Below are 17,873 nucleotides of genomic sequence, written 5' to 3' on the forward strand. Positions count from 1 at the left end.
ACCCTTTCATGAATATCTCTGAACCTTGGCTTCAAACCAGATTAAACAAGCCTTCCTATTGTTTTGCCACAGGTCTGTCTTGTGTCAAGGTGCAAGTTATTCCTGCTCTCCCCTGTCCTTCTTTGTCATCCAGCTCTGCAGAGCTTTGTGAGCCTGCAAGCTACAGTGGCCCTTCTGCCAGGATTGTGCTTATCCCCACGACAGGGAATTCCAGGGGCTGGGCTCAGTTCACTGAAGTGGTGTGTGCTTGCAAAATGCTACAACATAAAAAAACATAATAGTAGTTTTGAGTTTTCTCAGGGCTGTTGTACAAATGCATGTTTGTAGAGGGGGAGAAAAGGAAAATTACTATTAGCCTGTATATCCCCTCCACAGGAAAATGATTGTTTGATGTCCAGATCACCTCCTCTCTCTGCTCCCCAGCCCTTGGTCAATGATTTTGGTGGGTCCACAAATATATGAAGTAGTCATGGCATTGCAGTTGCAAAGCTTTTCCCAAGAAGAACTGCAACAACAAAGCCTGCACTTTGATTTAGAGACTTTCTTTTCTTGTAACAGAGCTAAGTGAACTAATTCAGTGTAAATGAGATGGAAATGAATGTGTAAATATGGCTCCATTGTTGCCCAGAAATATTGCATTATTTCAGGTCCACTCTTGTTTGTACAAGTCCTTCTCTAATGGGAAAATATTCTTCTGACTAGTATCTCGACTACCTAACTGCACTTGGCTGACTCAAAATGAATAAGCAGATTTATGGTCTCCGTCTGGATTCATTCTTAGGCTTAGAAATTCTGACTGAAGTCACTGGGAGACCTTTGATCCATTAGTAATGCAGGATCAGATCCTTCTCCATGGAAAGGATATAGCAAAGGGTGATGAAATGGCAACCTGCCCTTATTTCATCACACAGCGTGGGGACTCTTTTCTGTGATCAGACACAAAGGTGGTGACTCTGGGAGAAAGGCAGGAATGCTTAGAAGAGAGGTTGCAAACAGAAGATATTCAAATGACAGCTGGAAGAAGGGGACAGTGCTGATATAATTGGAGCAGACAAAGGATGTTCATTTTGTGACACATTTTGAGAAACATCCAGGAAAATTTGTTGTGCCAAAGCGGGTTCATGGTTCAGTGGAAATGCCATCTTCCGATGGGAAGTAAGCAGAAGAGGCAGCGTGCTCTGATCAGAAAAAGGAACAAAAATAGTTCAGGGTTCCACAGCAGATAGATGTATACAGGTTCAGATATATTATTATGATAAAAGCCCTGCTAAGTGTGCACAGCACTTTCCTTTGGCGGTTGTTCCACTGGGGAATGACTGCACACTACTGCTGTTTGCTCATGGAGAGGTCCTAATTCCCTCCTCAAGCAGCAGTGCTCAGATGATCTTCCTCTGGAAGTTGGTACTTATGATCTGGAGACTCTCTGTGTTTATTTTGCTATTTAAGATCCATGGCAAGAAGGCATGGTGAAACCTGTTCATGCCTTGAGCACTGGGAGCTGTTTGGATTTATATACTCAAAAATATACAGTTCTGCCATGGCAGTCTCATGTAACAATATGCTATCACAACTGCAGTCCTTGGTTTAAGGAAAAGAGGTTTGCACTAGTGATTTTTTGTTGTTGTTGTTTTTTGTTTGTTTGTTTGGGGTTTTTTTGTTTGTTTTGGATTTTTTGTTGTTGTTGTTTTTTGTGGTTTTTTATTTGTTTGTTTGTTTTGATTGTTTTTTGTTGGTTTGGTTTGGGTTTGGTTTGGGTTTTTGGTTTTTTTGGTTTTTTTTTTTAATTTTATTTTTAAGCTTTTTATTAGAAAAATATTTCTTTCCTCACTGAAGCTGCAACAATTTCCACAAGGTTTTGGGGACTTGAATAACATGTTTGAGATGGCTTATCTGTTGGTGGTCAAAGGTGTGTATGCTGACATGTATTTGTGCACGCACACACTCACATATACAAAGCAGTGAATGAGCTCTACCAGCAGCCTCATATCAAATATGTGTGTGTCTGTGTGTGAGTGCAAGCATATCTGTAGGTATTTTACTGTGTTCAAAGGTGAGTCATGTTCCTTTAGTCCATGTCTGGACTGAAATCCTGGGAGAAAGAGTGTGTTTGTTATTGGTGGCATGAGCAGCTGAATCTGCCCAGGGAGAGGCTGGAGAGGAAGTACCCACAAATCTCTCTTTGGAGGAATAAAAACATTACTCCATGCACCAGCAGGAATTTGCAGTGCTCAAAAAAAATCACTGAGTACCTGAAATTAGCACTGAAAGCAGGACCTGCCTTTAAAGATGGCACAGGTAGAAGAGGGAGCACTTGGTAAACCCTTCTTAGTGGCTGCGATTATTGTCTATCTAAAACATTAATGGTTCTATTTTAATAACACCTGGAGGAGCTGAGCATTTTTAGGTTTTAGGGCTCCTGAATAGGACTAGACATTCACCTCAATGCTGTTGTCCAGCTTGGGCCACACAGTACTCTCTGATACAAGCCCAGTAGTTTGTATTAAATGCAGAATAACTTTCATGTGGGCAATGAATGCAATCTGAAAGGCATCAGGAGGAGAATCTACCATAGGCCTGCACAGGGTACTGACTGGTTTCACTTCCAACACTATGTTCTTTATTCCTAACTGGAATTAGATAGTTTTAAGAGCTCAGCCTTTGGTGGTTTTTGTCTGTTTGTTTGTTTTTGTTTATTGTTTTGTTACTTTCTTTGCTAAATTGCTGAGACCCTATGCTACAAGCACCTTCTTCCCATTAAAGTGGTTTAAAGTGCATTCAGATCTGCTCCTTATCTTGTCCAAAAGAGAGATGAAATTGCCTCTTAGAGTAAGGCATCTTCTCTTTCCTTCATATAATTTTTTTGTGTGTGTGCATGTGTGTGTTCTGGCTTTAGAATACAAGTATTAGATCTCTATTTAGCACTGTGGAATATATCTCCTCCATGTGATCACCAGAGTATATTCAGTATATATCAGAGTATATTCAGAGTATATTCAGCCCTGCTCCTCCTGACTGACCTTAGGGGCATCCAAAGATGGTGTAAGTGGGGGAATCTTTTTCCAAGGAGATCAGGCTGAACTGCTGCTCACTGTGATAGAAAATATTTAACAGAGGTACAACTCTGTTGTAGCAATTCTAGGAGCCATATGTGACTTTTATTTCTTGATCCTCTTACTCAAGAAATTAAATAATTGCTATAAAAAGTTATAGTGGTTTAAGAAACCTAGTTTATGTAGTAAAACTACTATAAATATATATTTATCAAAAGCAATGACCACGTGATATGTTTTGCCAAGGGCTTTGGTATGTTGCAGTTGCCTGACGTAAACCTGCTTTTTTTCCAGATAGTTACAGATGTAATTTTCATTATTATTATGGCACAGTCTCTAGTGGTTTGATTTGCCAGATCTCAGAAAGCCCTAGAAGTGTCTCACTCATCTAAGTGGATTCTTCCATGAGGTGATCCTCTGTGTCAGCTTGCCCTCTGAGATGTGAAGCACATTTTGTTTTACAGCTGAACCAGCAAGGCTTTGTGTTTTGAGCAAAGGAATGCCCTTAGCCATGGCACTGAAAGTTTTCCATAATGGTGCTTTTACCCTAGAATGTGTTCTTTTGCAAACTCTTTCCAGAAGTTTCTTCTCTTCCTTTTAAATAGGAAAATAACTCCTTCTGAACATCCCATCTTTCACACAAAATCTTAAGCTGACTCACAAGTAACACAGAGAGGCTTCAGTGTCCTAACAGGTATCCATTTAAGTGCTGCTTTGTCCTTTAATAAATAGTCCAATATCCATTGGCTCCTTTGTTAGACTGGAGAAAAATATATTCTTTTCACTTCCTTTCTCCCTTTATAAAGTAGCTGTTGCTGGCATCACTTTCAGTATTTTGAACTTTCCCTTGTGACAGGCTGCTGAAGCTTTTCAGCTGAGGTACCTGCAGCACAGATAGAGGCAGATCTGGCTGAATAAATTGTCTGAATAAATGGGTTGCACATCTGGTAGAAGGTGCTACCTAATTTGCAGTATTATTAAACTGATATTAGGGGTGTCAGAAAACAGCACACAATATATCTAATTTGGGGAAAAGCTATCCCTTTAATTTCTTTAATGCAATTGGTCTGTGCAGGTGCACAGGATGCTTCTGTGCATGTCACCCTCACAGAATTGATCTCTAGGTATGAAATATTTGGCTCCAAGTGGCTTAGAGCTGAAAAACCAAATAAATCACTTGCTAGAACAAGAAGTAATAGTTTGAAAGCAGCATTTGTTCCTTCTAATCTGCACATTTGACCTTGAATATGCGTCTAAGTCAAGCAAGATGGTGGTGGCAGGATGTAGGTTTATTTCTTATGGTGACATTCTCTAGGCTGCTCTCAGCTGTGTTTGTGTGTGGTAAGCCAAACTTATTCTTGGAGTAAGACCATTTTAGTCCATGGATGCATTTGGCCCATTAACTTTAGCCTACCATAAAGTCAAGGGCAAAAGGATATTCTTATGCAAAGCAGAATCACTGTAGGTGTGCTACTAATCACTGAGGATTAGGATGCAGATATTCCTGCCTTCAGAAAACCTTCATATGGCTTTTCCAGCTTTATTTTTTTTTAAATAGCAAAATTACAAGGATTTTGTGCTCCCATTTCTAAGGAGAAATCATAGTTCAATCTGTTAACACAAAGTGGTGAAACTTCATTAGAAATGCAGTTGTTTCCTAAGTCTTTTAGTACTTCTGTGTGTGTGATTGCTAAGAAGTGGTAGTTTCAATTACAGTGTCATAAACTGCCCATGGGCAAAATGGTAGATTGTATGTGAACTTTCCAGAATTACTGTTCTGGCTTGGAAATTCTTTTAAACCTTTATACTTCAAAGAAAAATAAGTTCAAAATATCTACGTAGGACTGGACCCTGTTCACCTTAATCTTGTAAGTAGATGACAGGGAGTCAGTGGGAGCACTTGGTGGAATATGATGACATCAATTATCCTCAGGGTCCTGAATCTAATTTTAAGTGACATTTTTTATTATTATTTTTATAATTTATAATGTTATGTCTGAATAAAACTACTAATATTCTTCCAGTATTCTGATGACCCCATGACATGGGTCAATTAAAGGGATTCTCTCCTTCAGAAATAACACTCCCTACATTTTTTATTTTGTTTAGACTCAACATTATTTTATCTGTAAATACTTTATCTGTAAATTTTATTTGATTTTATCTGCAAATTCTTTATTTTCCATATATCTACACATATTAAAAAAAAAGAGAGCAAATTATTTCATTCATAAAGAAATGCAACTCATCATTATATTTAATTACAATGTTCTGAACAGAAATACATAGCCAGTGGGAATAGGCCTATTGATTAAAAACTAGGGTAGCTTCTGTTTAGTCTGTTGGAGTCTCTTCTTTTTTTTTCCCAATTACTGTGTGTAGGACAGGTCAGTCTGATTGGATTATAAAATTAGGTTGAGACAGTATTTCTGCCACTGAATTGCATGTGATCCATTTCTTAAGAAAAGACACAGTAGAATAATTTAAATTCAGAGCACTTTGTTGTGCCTGCCATTAAGAGTTTTTATTTTGTCCTTCAAATTTCTCATTGCAAACCCAAAGATGCCTGAGAAACAAAGAACATGAGAAACTAATATTCATATGAGTGTAAATAGTCTGTTTTCTGTGATGTATTTGCCTTCCATTTGAGGGAAAATTTGCTATGGAAATTAAAATGGATATTTGGAGATCATAAAGAAGCAGGAGGAGCATCATGAGGATTTCATAGCAGTGGATCTCATAATAGTATTTGAGAATTGTACATCTTCTTGGGGACAGCATCTCTTATCCAACAGCCTTGTTGTGCTCTCTGAGCATCCCCAGCAGGGAGAAAAGTGGGCTGAGAGTTGCTGCACTCCATGTACTTGGATTTCTGTGTGTTCATCAAACAGTTGACTCCTTTGTAGCAACAGTTTTTGTTGTGTATTGCAGTCAGGTTTGTACTTGCCTGATGAAATCAGCTAACTAATGAAACACAACAGTGTTGGCATATGAATAAATAGTACAGTAAGATTTCCCAGGAAGATTGTACTTAATGCTGGTTCTCAATGATTTGCAAATTGATAAAAAGCAGAGCTGGAAAGGATCTTGAAGGGTCATTCTCTCTGTCCTGAGCCTGGGTCAGTCCTACTTAAAGCACCCTGAGAGATGCTTTGTCAGGTCTGTTCTTAAAAACTGCCAGCATGAGGACTTAGTGGCCCACCCAGGAAATGTGTCCTTACACTTGGAAAAAAAGGCTTTCCCTGGGAGCCAAAATTTACTTGGTGCAATTTAAGCCCATTATTTTTGTCCTCTCCAAAATGGATAAGAAGAACAGTTTATTTCCTTCTTTTTTCATAGCAACTTTTGACATAATATAAATCTGTTATCATGTTGCCTCTCAGTCCTCAGATCTCTAGGCTAAAACAACTTGGTTCTTTCTGGACTCTCCCAAGGGTCATGTTTGCCAGAATTCTGAATATTCAAGAAGTGTTTGGTGAAACTTCCACTGGCTTTGGGAACTGAGTTACATCTGCACAGTAAAAACCTGATATTTGCAAAGCATCTACACTTAAACCAGCCATTTTTACATAAATACCTCATAATCCATGTTCATATCTAAATTTGTTTGCTGAAGAGTAACAGTGGTACATCTTAGCCATGGCCTCGTTTATCCACACTGATGGGAGCACTCAGCCTTTGACTTGTGTGCTTTAGAAATGTACATGGGACAGAGGGACACCTGGAATATAGACATGACATAACATCTGCTGGTGACTGAAGATTGTTATACAGACAGAAAATAAAGCTGGGAGTGTTTTTACAAGTATTCAACTAATGCTGCATATAGGGTAGTGCACGGAGTTACTTGAAAACAAGGCCAAAAACAATTACAAAAAGAAAAAAGTGTCCCTATTCTCCTTGAGCAACTAAGAGAATTTAAATTATTTCTGCCATCTCTTCTAGGATTTGCAGAGCTAAATGAGGAAAGAGTGAGAAATAAGCTCACTCATCTAGAAGTCAAAACACTGATGACAGTGGTAGAACTTCTCTTCAGGTTATTTTGTCATTCCTTTCGTTCCTCCGCAGTATTGAGGTATTCATCTAAGCCAGCCACTGTACAGTGCCTTTTTGAGTAGTAAATAAGAGCTTTTAAAGTTCAAATCACCCAGTCATATTTAGGTATCTATTTCTGGATGAAATGAACTGCTGCTGAACCACTTTTTTCTGCTCCATTAAATTTCACTGAGTCTAGGTGACTAATTCAAATGAGTAGACTCTGCCTAAGTTGCCAACTATGTCCCTTAATGGGATTTTCTTGGGATTTTCTTTATATCCTCTAGGATCTAGGGCAGAAACTCCATGTTGTGGCCTCTTTAGAAGGGAGCACTGAAGGGATGATGAGCAGTCACTGGGAATTGAGCTGTGTGGCTCCAGTGCTCAGCAGGTGGAAGATCTGACACTGGCATGACTCCAAGGGGAAGGCTGCTATGGGTGAAGCAGTTCCAGACAGGGGAATTGTACTCTCTCTTTCCAAAGAGAAAGGGGGCAAGACCCAGAAGCACAGATGAATAAGAGAGAGTTTCAAAGACTCTTCAGAAGAGTACAGCAAAATAAAGAAGGACTTAAGAAACAGCTTTGGTGGAGACAGCAGGAGAGAAGCCAGATGTTTAGGAAAGACCACTGGGAAGACAATCAGAAAACTACTCCTATTTAACCAAGTTCCTCAGGCAGAGAAATCATAAAGAGGAGTATGCAGGAATAAAGAGGAACAGGTAGGAATTTCCTCTGAACTTCTACTGACTTCTGAGTATTAGCAGAAGATCTGACTCTTTAGACTTCAGGAGCATTGACAGCTGCCAGAGAGGAAAAACTGGAACAGAGATTGCAAATGAGGTATACACACAGTGTCCTTTGTTCTTGTTAGGGAGGAATGGAAGACTCCTGAATTTGTACTTAAGTGACTGCGAAGTGTGTGAGAAGAGATGGGATCTCTGTGCTAGAGATGGAGGACTAATTGATTCAAGTTCAGCTGAATAGCTAGAAAAAAATTGGAATTACGCTACAGAAGGGGCAACAGCCTACAATAACACCTTTGGCCTAAAGCCTGAGTGCCATAAATCATCATCCCTCGGGAGCTGCCTTGGAGAGTAGTGGTTGCTGGGGCTGGCTCTGAGGTGTGACTCTTTCCATGGTACTTTTTCCCCCTCCTGTTTCTGTGCTGCTGATTACCTGTATCTTTAGCCAGCTGCATTGTACTTTCTCTGGGCTAAAATATGTGATCAGACAGTATGAACTGAAGTCAGAGCCCTGCCCATTCCTTCTTGCTGATATTCTCTGGAGATACAGCAAGTTCAAGAGCAATTCTGCATCTAGGTAGGAAATTCTGACTCAAGACAAGTGTTCTTGAACTCCTACCAACTACAACTGATAAATGTTTTACCAACAAAAATGGAATAGGTCCCACTTATCTACATCACTTTTTGATATGTATTAAAGTACAGCTTTATTCCCACAAATCTTATGTTGACTTTGAAGAAAATTTGTTCAAGTTCTGTCTTGTCATTCTGTTTTGATTGGTGAGGGTATAATACAGAAATTTCTCTAAGTGTTGGATTGCTCCCTTTCTCAACCTAATTGGGTAATAATGTCTAATCTTCAGCTAAGTATGAAATCAAAGTACAGATTAACAGATTCATCAACAATAATTTCAATCCAGAAAACCTTCAAGGAGTAGGAGTTTGTGGTTGATACCAAAACATGCTTCAAGCTACAGAAGCAGTTAATTAATAGCCTGTGTCATGTCAGGATTGACTTACAGAGGGACTTTCCTGTCTGAGTCAAACACTGGGCAGAGATCAGTATCCAGAGCCACCCAGTACTGTTAACCTAACCCTGTCCTTGGCTCAGGAAATCTCTGGGTATTCTGTACAGAATGGACAAGTGAGACTGACAACAATCTGTCTAAAAATAAGCGAAGGTCAGTGGTGATGTCATTGTCGTCGAGATCATCGAGGTTACAATCCCTGCTCCAGCCAAAGACAAAACTTGAGCAGGGCATTTCCACATTGCAGGATGTATTCCAGTCAAATTAACCAAGGAAAAGAGAAATAAGGACTAATTCCTACTCTTCCTGGCAGAACAAGAAGAACTGTGGAACATTTCTGAAAAGAAGCAGGGCAGGATGCCTATGTTCCCGCAGGTTTTCAGGAATATTTCCTGCTTCAGTGTGCCTAAGAGCCTACTGCCAACATCTGCAAGGTTCAGGTTTTAGGTTGAATCCTGTTTTAGTTGCCTTTTAAACCTGAGGTGACACCTGTTGGCTGGAACTCCTTTGTTGTCCAGACTGTTGTGACCAACTTTGGCCTGTTGATGCTTACGGTGTTTCTTCACAGATAGAATCTAGTCTGAGCTCAACAAGACCCTGCCTTTCCCTGGCTCTGCCTTATTCTTGACTGCTCACTACAGCTGGGAGTGATGCTGAATTTCCCCAGGACCAAGTGAAATGTTCTGTTGTGTCCTAGGTCAGAAGGGTGATCAAAACATGCCCATATATCAGCACGTTTAGGTAATCAAGGAATGGATAGGGACTGGAGATGAGAACAGAGCTGGTGGAAAGGGTGGAGGGAGTGGCAGGCCTATAAACTCTCCTAGTCACTCATGTCCAAATATCATGGATATCCAAATTTCACAAAACCACTCCTTAAACTGTAGGGTGTTTTTATGTTGCTATGGGCACTGAAAAAATATGATGTAGATTAAGGTGCTTTTACTTCATGTTTTCTTTTTCATACTTCCTTTCTCAACTGTTCTGGTGCACATATCTTTCCACAAATTTTCCTTCCCTTCATCTCCAATTACAAATATTTCCAAACTAATTAAATCACCACACTTCTATTTCATGTTTTAGTGATGCGAGGCAGAGCTGATTAAAGGATAGGTAGGCAAGGACAGCACAAAATTTCTCCACGTATCTATCCTGCAATCTCCTCTGTAGCAAGTTTCCCTTCAGATGTTTTACACAGTTCACTGATGCACATGGAAAATTATGTTGCTGTAGTTAATAACCTTATTTTTTTTTATTAAATTTATAACCCTTACTGGGAATTAAATGTGAATAAGTCACTTGATGTTTTTGCTCTGATTATAAAATCCATATGTTTCCTGAGGTCTCCAAGTCTTGCTGTTTAATCTGACTATAGTGATAATCGTTTTTGGGTAAAACAGCTACCTGGTGAATGACCAAGAAATTTATTACTGCCTAAAACTCTAGAGGACATACTTGTTACTGCTGAAGGCTTAGCATTTTCTGAGATAAAAGAGACATGCCCACATGCTTGTACTCAGTATTTTTCACACAATCTATTTGTGTCTTTTCTTTTTGTTTTTCTTTCAACAAATTCTGACATTGTTGTTTACCTTTAACACATCTGATGTAAGTGATATTTGAGGGCATTACATTCAGGTCTTTTGCAAGAAATAGTGACTGGAAAAAACAAGTTTCTTTCAGAATTGCTTCCTAGGTATCAGCAGCTTTCCAGTGCTGACTATGATACCTGTCCTTGTTTGCTGGTGCTTCCATGTAACCAGTGGTGCAAAGTCCAGCTGGAGGGCAGTCCTTAGTGGTGTGTTCCAGGGGTCAGTCCAGGGTCCAATACCATTTAGCATCTTCATAATGGCCTGGATTCATGGGGAAGAAGCTCTATCTGTACTCAAAGCTGACTCTATTAATGCATTTTTCCTTGTTTCAGCAAACTTACTTGTGTTCCCAGATGCTCATTGTTTCATTTCCCAAGTTTAATCCTGTTGTAGGAGTCAATTATTTCTCAATTATTTATTAGGTAGAGCAAAGAGGGCATCCTCTTTGCTCTACCTAATTTGCAAAATGATTTCATGAGACCATTAAAAATTGTGCAATACGAAAATTAATGGTTTTCACATCCAAGACTGCCTAAAGTATCCCATGGTTCTGGGTTCAGGAGGACATTCTTATAATCTGTAGGCAAAACACAAGCTGGGGTTAGCTGTGCTTGCAAAAGATGAGCTTGGATCTCTCAAACACAGCGGAGCATCTTGGTTAAAGGTCAAGGTAGTTTCAGGATGTTACTCTATGTATGTTTGTTAACCAGGGTACAGCTCTGAGTAAACAGCTTATTCTTTAAGCTCCTGTTCCCGTGTGCTTCCAAGAGAGGAGTCATGCGAGGGCATTGGGCTGGGTGGACCAAATGCTCGGTTAATTCTGGTGGAGCATCCTCATGCCATCTTGTGTGCGATTTTTAAACTGCATCTCTGTTGTTGCTTTCGTGCACAGCTCCAAATGACTGGTGAGTGCAACCACTAATCCCAACTAATTCTTTTTACCTTCTGTTGTTAATTGATTGTTGTAATGCAGGGAAAGTCTCTTAAGTCTAATGCCCAGCTAAATGCTTGTATATTTTAAACAATGATGCTTTCCTTTCCTCCCTTCCTTTCCTAGTCTGGTTAATTCAGAACAATTTTAGAACAGAATCTTCTCTAGCTGGTTTTCTTTCAAACCTGACTCATTTTGGGACTGGTTGATTAACCTGATAAGTTCTATAGGCACTTAGTCTCAGCCTATATCTGCTGAAAGAGACGTGCCTTTGGGTTGTATGGTGAAGAAAGCCTGTCACTACTTGGCTTTGGCAGGACTTTTATCAGCTACTGATGAAGGTGGTGTGCATTGAAGATCCTTGTCAAATCTGTTCTTAAAGATCTTTGTCATAATTTCGGGCTCTTCGTGACCTACCCATATTTGGTCAAAATCCTTTTCATGTTGTACATACCCTTGACTTATTTTGAATCTTGGCCACCTCTTGGCAAGCTTTTCTTTGTATGTCTTGTGGCTGTTTTTCATATCTCTCTTTCATGATTTAACCAGTCGAGGCAAAAATATTTCCTTGCTATCTCAAGCAGAGGCTGCTTTCATCTGTCATTTTCATAGTATTTGAGCACTCATTGAATTATTCTCCTTATTTACCACTAGTAGTATCATTGTGTGTGAATGGTGCTTATGGAATGTTATGATCAGTGTTAATCAGTATAGATTCACTGAGTGAAGGACCAGGCCTATGTTATTCTCCTAACAAAAAGTGGGAATTTGGAGTTATCAAAGTGACAGTTCCTGTAGGTGCTTCTTACCCCAGCTGAGCTGTAAAAGGGAGGGCAGGGGAAAGTGGAATTTGCAGTAGTGAAAATAGGAAAAGTGAGGATGGTAAAGCAAATCCCTTTGGCAGAATGTATTCCCTCCACTGCACTCCTCCAGTTCATCCGCTCTTTTGTCCCGTGTATTAGTAGGAACAGAGTTTATAAGAGGCAAATCCAGCCACTTCTGTTTCTGAGATTCATCTAATTCATACTGTGACCTAATATCCCTACTAAGATATGCTGAGCTGAGTATTCACCACCTTTAACTAAGTTTTATATTCATATAAGTCAAGTGGAGGAAAGTATCACAAACTTTCACTTCAGGAAGTGTTTGGTGTTTTTTTTTTTTTTTCTTTATGTCTTGCAGTTAGAAAGAGATAAAGTTATCATGCCAAGATCTGGCATTTACCCTTTATCAAGAGGGCTGTTTCTGCTAAAGGCCTCTGTCATGAGCTGGCTGCCATAGGGAAGTTTACTTCTGTAAACATCTGAGAGTAGGGTGGTGGTGGCAGTTGTTTGGCAATGTTAAAGCAAGGAAACCAGATAGCAAATATCACGCTGGCTGAGCATTCCCACCAACTGAAAAACAGAGGAAGGACAGCACATGAAGGAGGAAAGAAGGTATTTGTAATACCCAGTTTAGCAGAAACGCAGCAGTGCATTCTCCTTTCAGTCTGTAATGCTGTGAGTCAGCCGTGCTCTCACGCTCACTGCCAATGGAGTTTTAAATAAAGTGGTTGCCTCACAAATCAGCGAGACTCCCAGGGCGAAATCCAGAGCAACTCTTTAAAAATATATTTCAAAGTGATCAAAGATGCATGTGTCTTACATTGTTCACCAGGGAGGAGTCTTTCAATAGCAACCAGAGTTAATGCAGTCATGAACCTGAGCATCTTTCAGCAAATGTCTCACATTTTGCTGAGATTATCATCCCATGGAACCTCTTTCCGAGCAATTCCTTCACCAAGCTCAGTAGCTGGAGAGCAGCCATTACATCTTCATCCTTCATCTGGTAAAGCAGCAGAACATTTACCAGTGTATACACAGCTGAGAAATGCAGTTTGACTGGTACATTAAAGGTATTTGGTGATCTTTAATCTTAGCATAACTGCTGCCCATCAGGGGTGCAGTAATGTGCTTCACAAAGTGCACAAGAGAAGACAAGGCCCTTAATGAGTTTTGGCTGAGCTGGGCACGTTCTGCACAGTGTTGTTCAAATTGTCTCAGGCTTCCTGCCAAGTAATGCAGGAGAAAATGCCTTAGAGTATGCTAGCTGTCTATCAACCTCGCAGAAAGTTTTCTCAAAGACAGTCTTTGATTTGTGAGTCAACCACTATTAAGTTAGTGTCAAAACCCTCTCTGGAGGCAACAAAACGGAGCACAGTTCTGCTGTTACTTCTAGCATCAAAATATTCATCTTGAACTCAAGGCTCTAGGTTATTTTTACTGTGCTTTGTCTCTGGAAGCCAGAGAGGATTTGTGGGGTGACTTACATGGCTTAGTTTCTGAAATGATGGGAATAAAAGCTGGGGAATGAACATGGGGAGAAGTTGTGACTGTTTTGTAACTGACCTTATTTAAGGAAATGAGAGGGGCTCTGTCTGTGCAAGGCAAGCCTCACGCTGCAGGCTTCCAGCTTGACTCACTTGCACATACTGGCACATTCCTCTAGCATGAGTGGCAAGTTTGCAGAGAAGTGCCATGACCCCTCTGGCTGCACTGCTCTGTGTGCTACACCTGGTGGATGGGATTGACCTGAGCACCTGGGGATGGCATTTTGGCTCTCTGTGGGGCCAGGGACTTTGCGTTGTGCCTTTGAGAAAGGGACACTAATGGTTAGGGAAAACGCCAGGGAATCATTGCAATAGCTGCCCAACACAGCCCCCACATAGGGGCTGAGTAGTCATGACAACTGTAGTCATCAAACATTAGCATGGGACAGCATTCAAAAGCAGTATTGCGGGCTTTAAATAACTTACCAAGCTGCAGGCTGGCAACTGTGGAGCTAGAATATGACAAAAATACACCTTCTGACTTTGAGGAACTGACAAAAAGGACACTGAGCCACAGGTGATCACTAAAGATTCAGCCTAATTGCGAAGGATATGCATAACAATGTTATATGTGGTGGCTGGCTGCTGAGGAAATTCAGTTACTCTGCAGAGTAATCTGGGTCTCTGGGTAGTGCATCAAAAAAATACCTGCTTGAGATCTTCAGCCAGCCAAGCTAGAGACTAAGGATTTGTAATGATACCAGCAGGATATAGACTCTCAAAAAGGCCTTCACACAGCAGCCTGATAAATTTAGTATCTGAATTTCCAAAAAGGATTTTAGAGCTTTGCCTCATCTGAGTTTGCATTGTTGTAAGAATTTAAGCGTTCATATGGTTTGAAGTAATGGATTTGGAAATTAAGATAGAAATTGAATGCTGTGATTAAACTTGTAGGGCAAGAATAAACAGAAAGCATACCTCTAACGATGGAGAACTCCTTGGATATTGCTTCAGAGTAGGATCTCATGCACTTGCCAGGAAGTTTTCATCTCTTACCTCCATCACTTTTCTGACATGGTGCTCCTCATTTCTTACCTTTCCTCATTCACCCCTGACTCCTGTTCTCAAGCTTTTACCACTTTCCTTCCACTGCAGTCTTCCTTTGTTCTCCACGCTCCCCACAGTGCAAACACATGACGGAGTTACCATGCTTGACAAATTACATGGCACCAGCTGTGCCACCACAGTGCATTCCTGGCTGACAGCAAACACAAAGGCAAACCTCTGTGAATGTATGTAATTTTCTGTAATTTTGCATCCTCTTCTTGAAGGTTTTATGCTGGGCTTCTAGTGCAATGAGAGAGAGAAACCCATGCACATCCAGTCTACTCTCTGTTTCAGTGGCTCACTTGGAAGGCAGCTCCTTCCAGAGTACTGGCAACAATATTTTTTCAGCTGTGGGTTTTTCTTAAAAAAAAAAAAAAAAAAAAAAAAAAAAAAAGAGAGAGAGAGAAACAAGGCCAATCTTCTTTCAAGATTTCAAGATTTTTCATTGTTGTCTCCCAGGGTGAGCAGGGCAGCTCCAGGACTCTTGTTTTCTCCTCGTCTTGAAGGGTTTAAAGTGGAGTGTCAATGTGTTTCCAGAGGACTGGAGAATGTTATGAAGATTGTGCTTGCAAGGGACTGTCAGTGTCACATTAAGGTGAGTCTATGACACAATGAATGTCTCATGCACTGCATGGGACAGAGGGCCTTACTTTTACTTTAGTTAAAGTTGCTAGCCCACTGAGAAAACTAGATGTGTGTTCATGAAATGGAGTTCCTGAATTGCTCCATGAAAATGCCCCCAAACCTTTGCCAGTCCCATTTTCAGATGCAGTCATTCCCAGCCTCTCCCTGTTTTACTGTTTCCATGTTTTTTAAATTTAGCCTCAAGGTTTCACATCAGAATGCACCCTAGCTATGTACACGCAAGATTTGCAATCCTTTTCTTTCCCCATCACTTGTGACTTCAAGAAATTTTAAATGTGCACTCGGTGTGCTTTCTGACCTTGACTTTTGAGTATTCAGGCCAAGCACTCAATCATTACCATATAAGTTCATACCCTTGACATACCATGAGTAATTGATCTCAACTCTCAATTATTATGTTAAGCTTATATGGATTTAGAAGGATGAGATCCTTCCTAATTAACCTCAAGTTTTTTGATAAGATTACACTCAAGATTGACACTGACAGCTCATAATTTATCTGAATTTTAAGGAAGCTCTTCATAAATTGCCAAGCCAGGACTTCAGTGTTATTACATAAATAGATTTCAAAATGTACTAAAAATGCTGAAAATGGGCAAGAGTTTTGTAAGCAGCTCTAACAGAGATGGAAGTTGTGTTACACCCACAGGGGACAATGTTTCAGAGAACCTGGAGGGAGAACCCAAATAGAAGGCTGTTTCTCATGGTAACTAACATGAGCTAAATTTTATTGATCAAAACAAATAACGAAAAGGTAGCATAAGAGGCAAATCTGCAGGTGATAACACTCACAGACGATTTGCACGGGCTTGGTTCCTGGTGGTTGGATTCACTTGAACTTAAGCAGGTCTTTAATGAAAGCCTTGCTCTGGGGTGCATCTTGAGTTTTTGAAGGGACCTCTGCTGCAGCCTAACAGGTAAACTCTGTGATGGCCATCCCACTGAGCAGTCCTCTCTCCAACCTGCTGCTCTGCCTCTGGTTTTATTTTTTAACTTTAAGTTTTTCCGAGTGCCGACGTTTTTCTGGTGTGGTTCTGTACCTTCCAGAGGATCAGCTGCTCGGGGTCAGTCTCCAGTTAGCATCATTCTATTAAGGCCAGTGAGGGTTGAATTAACACAAAGTCAATCAATCCTTGCTAATTCACACCAGCTAAGAGTTAGCTGTAAAAATGTAACAGCTTTTTAAATGCATATTTAAATGAATTGATCTTGTTACTGTTCTGAGTAACTATTTTACTAAAAGTATGAGGAGCTGTGGGCTGCCTGGCTGCTACACACCAACAGGATCATATTCCTGCATGACATTGTACTTACATGGATTCCAAAACAGGAGAAAATGTTGTTAGCAATGCGACTGAAATAGATGATGCTGCGTGACACTGCAAGGAATGCAGCATTTCGTATGGGATGGGATGAATGAGTACAGGCACTGAATAAACTAGGGGGAGATTTCAGCAGCTGATTATGGAAGAGCTGCAAGTCCTGTCCTACAAACAGTGATGAAACTTGCTTTGTGAAGCAGGACATCATTGTTCTGATAGGGAGGAATTAATGTGAACTCAGGTAAAATGGGAATTTTCACGAAGTGTCATTTTTGTTTGAGATTGATTAGTCTGACCTTCACTATCTTTCTGAAGACAGTGCAGTAAGTTTTGCTGGCTTTTTTCCCCTCTGGTCTCACTGAGATTAGAGCATGGATTGGCAGATAGACCAGCCCCGTGTGCTGCAGAAAATGCAGCAGAGAATATTAGCTCAGAAGCACTGGGAGAAGACATTTAAACCCTTCCACATGGATGTTGATAAGCAGAGCTGTTGATGGACAGCTGTTTGCAACGTTGTGGTCATATATTTGTAGACCTAAGGGAATCAGATACCAATGTCCTCATAACTGCTAGCCTGGTAATTAAATATGACAGTCTTATCATAGAGTATTATCAGCATTTTGAAAGTATGTCTCGAAGACAGAGATACAATAGTCCTCTACAGTTCAGCACCAGACAGCAAACATGTTTAGCATGAAAGATAAAATTTGAGATTCCAAATATATAGGGTCAAGACCTCGATAATGGAAGGTAAAGTAATTTAAAAAATGTTATATTTGGAGAAAGATAAATGTGTTAGAACTGTTACACTGACCCTGCAATAGACCCAGAAGGATAAGAGTGAACTCTTACAGTGATGCCATTCCCATTAAGGGCTGGTTGCTGTTCTCCATAGTTTTACTGATTAGTATCTTTATCAGTGAAGACTTCCACTGAAATTAGTAGGATTAAATTTGTTGCCATAACCTGACCCTTGAAATTTTAAGAATATCTATAACATTACAGTTTCTTACTGTGCAGGTCCATTTTGCTGTCATAATTGAATGCATTTTTTCCTTTCTCTTTCTTTCTTTCTTTCTTTCTTTCTTTCTTTCTTTCTTTCTTTCTTTTCT

General features: G+C 40.1%; 1 protein-coding gene across 14 annotated transcripts in view; it reads left to right on the top strand.

The window, feature by feature from the left end:
• Nucleotides 1–17,873, top strand: part of SAMSN1 (SAM domain, SH3 domain and nuclear localization signals 1) — a 185,897-nt gene that overhangs the window by 43,675 nt on the left and 124,349 nt on the right. For 6 of the 14 annotated variants that reach the window (XM_063393902.1, XM_063393905.1, XM_063393907.1 and 3 more), the window contains one exon: nt 15,254–15,389. The exons of the other annotated variants lie outside the window; for them this stretch is intronic. The gene's annotated coding sequence lies outside the window, so the exon portion shown is untranslated. The remainder of the gene's footprint in view (nt 1–15,253; nt 15,390–17,873) is intronic. 14 annotated transcript variants of the gene reach the window in all.

The sequence above is a fragment of the Prinia subflava genome, chromosome 3, assembly GCF_021018805.1.
Source record: "Prinia subflava isolate CZ2003 ecotype Zambia chromosome 3, Cam_Psub_1.2, whole genome shotgun sequence".
NCBI classification, from domain to species: Eukaryota; Metazoa; Chordata; class Aves; order Passeriformes; family Cisticolidae; genus Prinia; species Prinia subflava.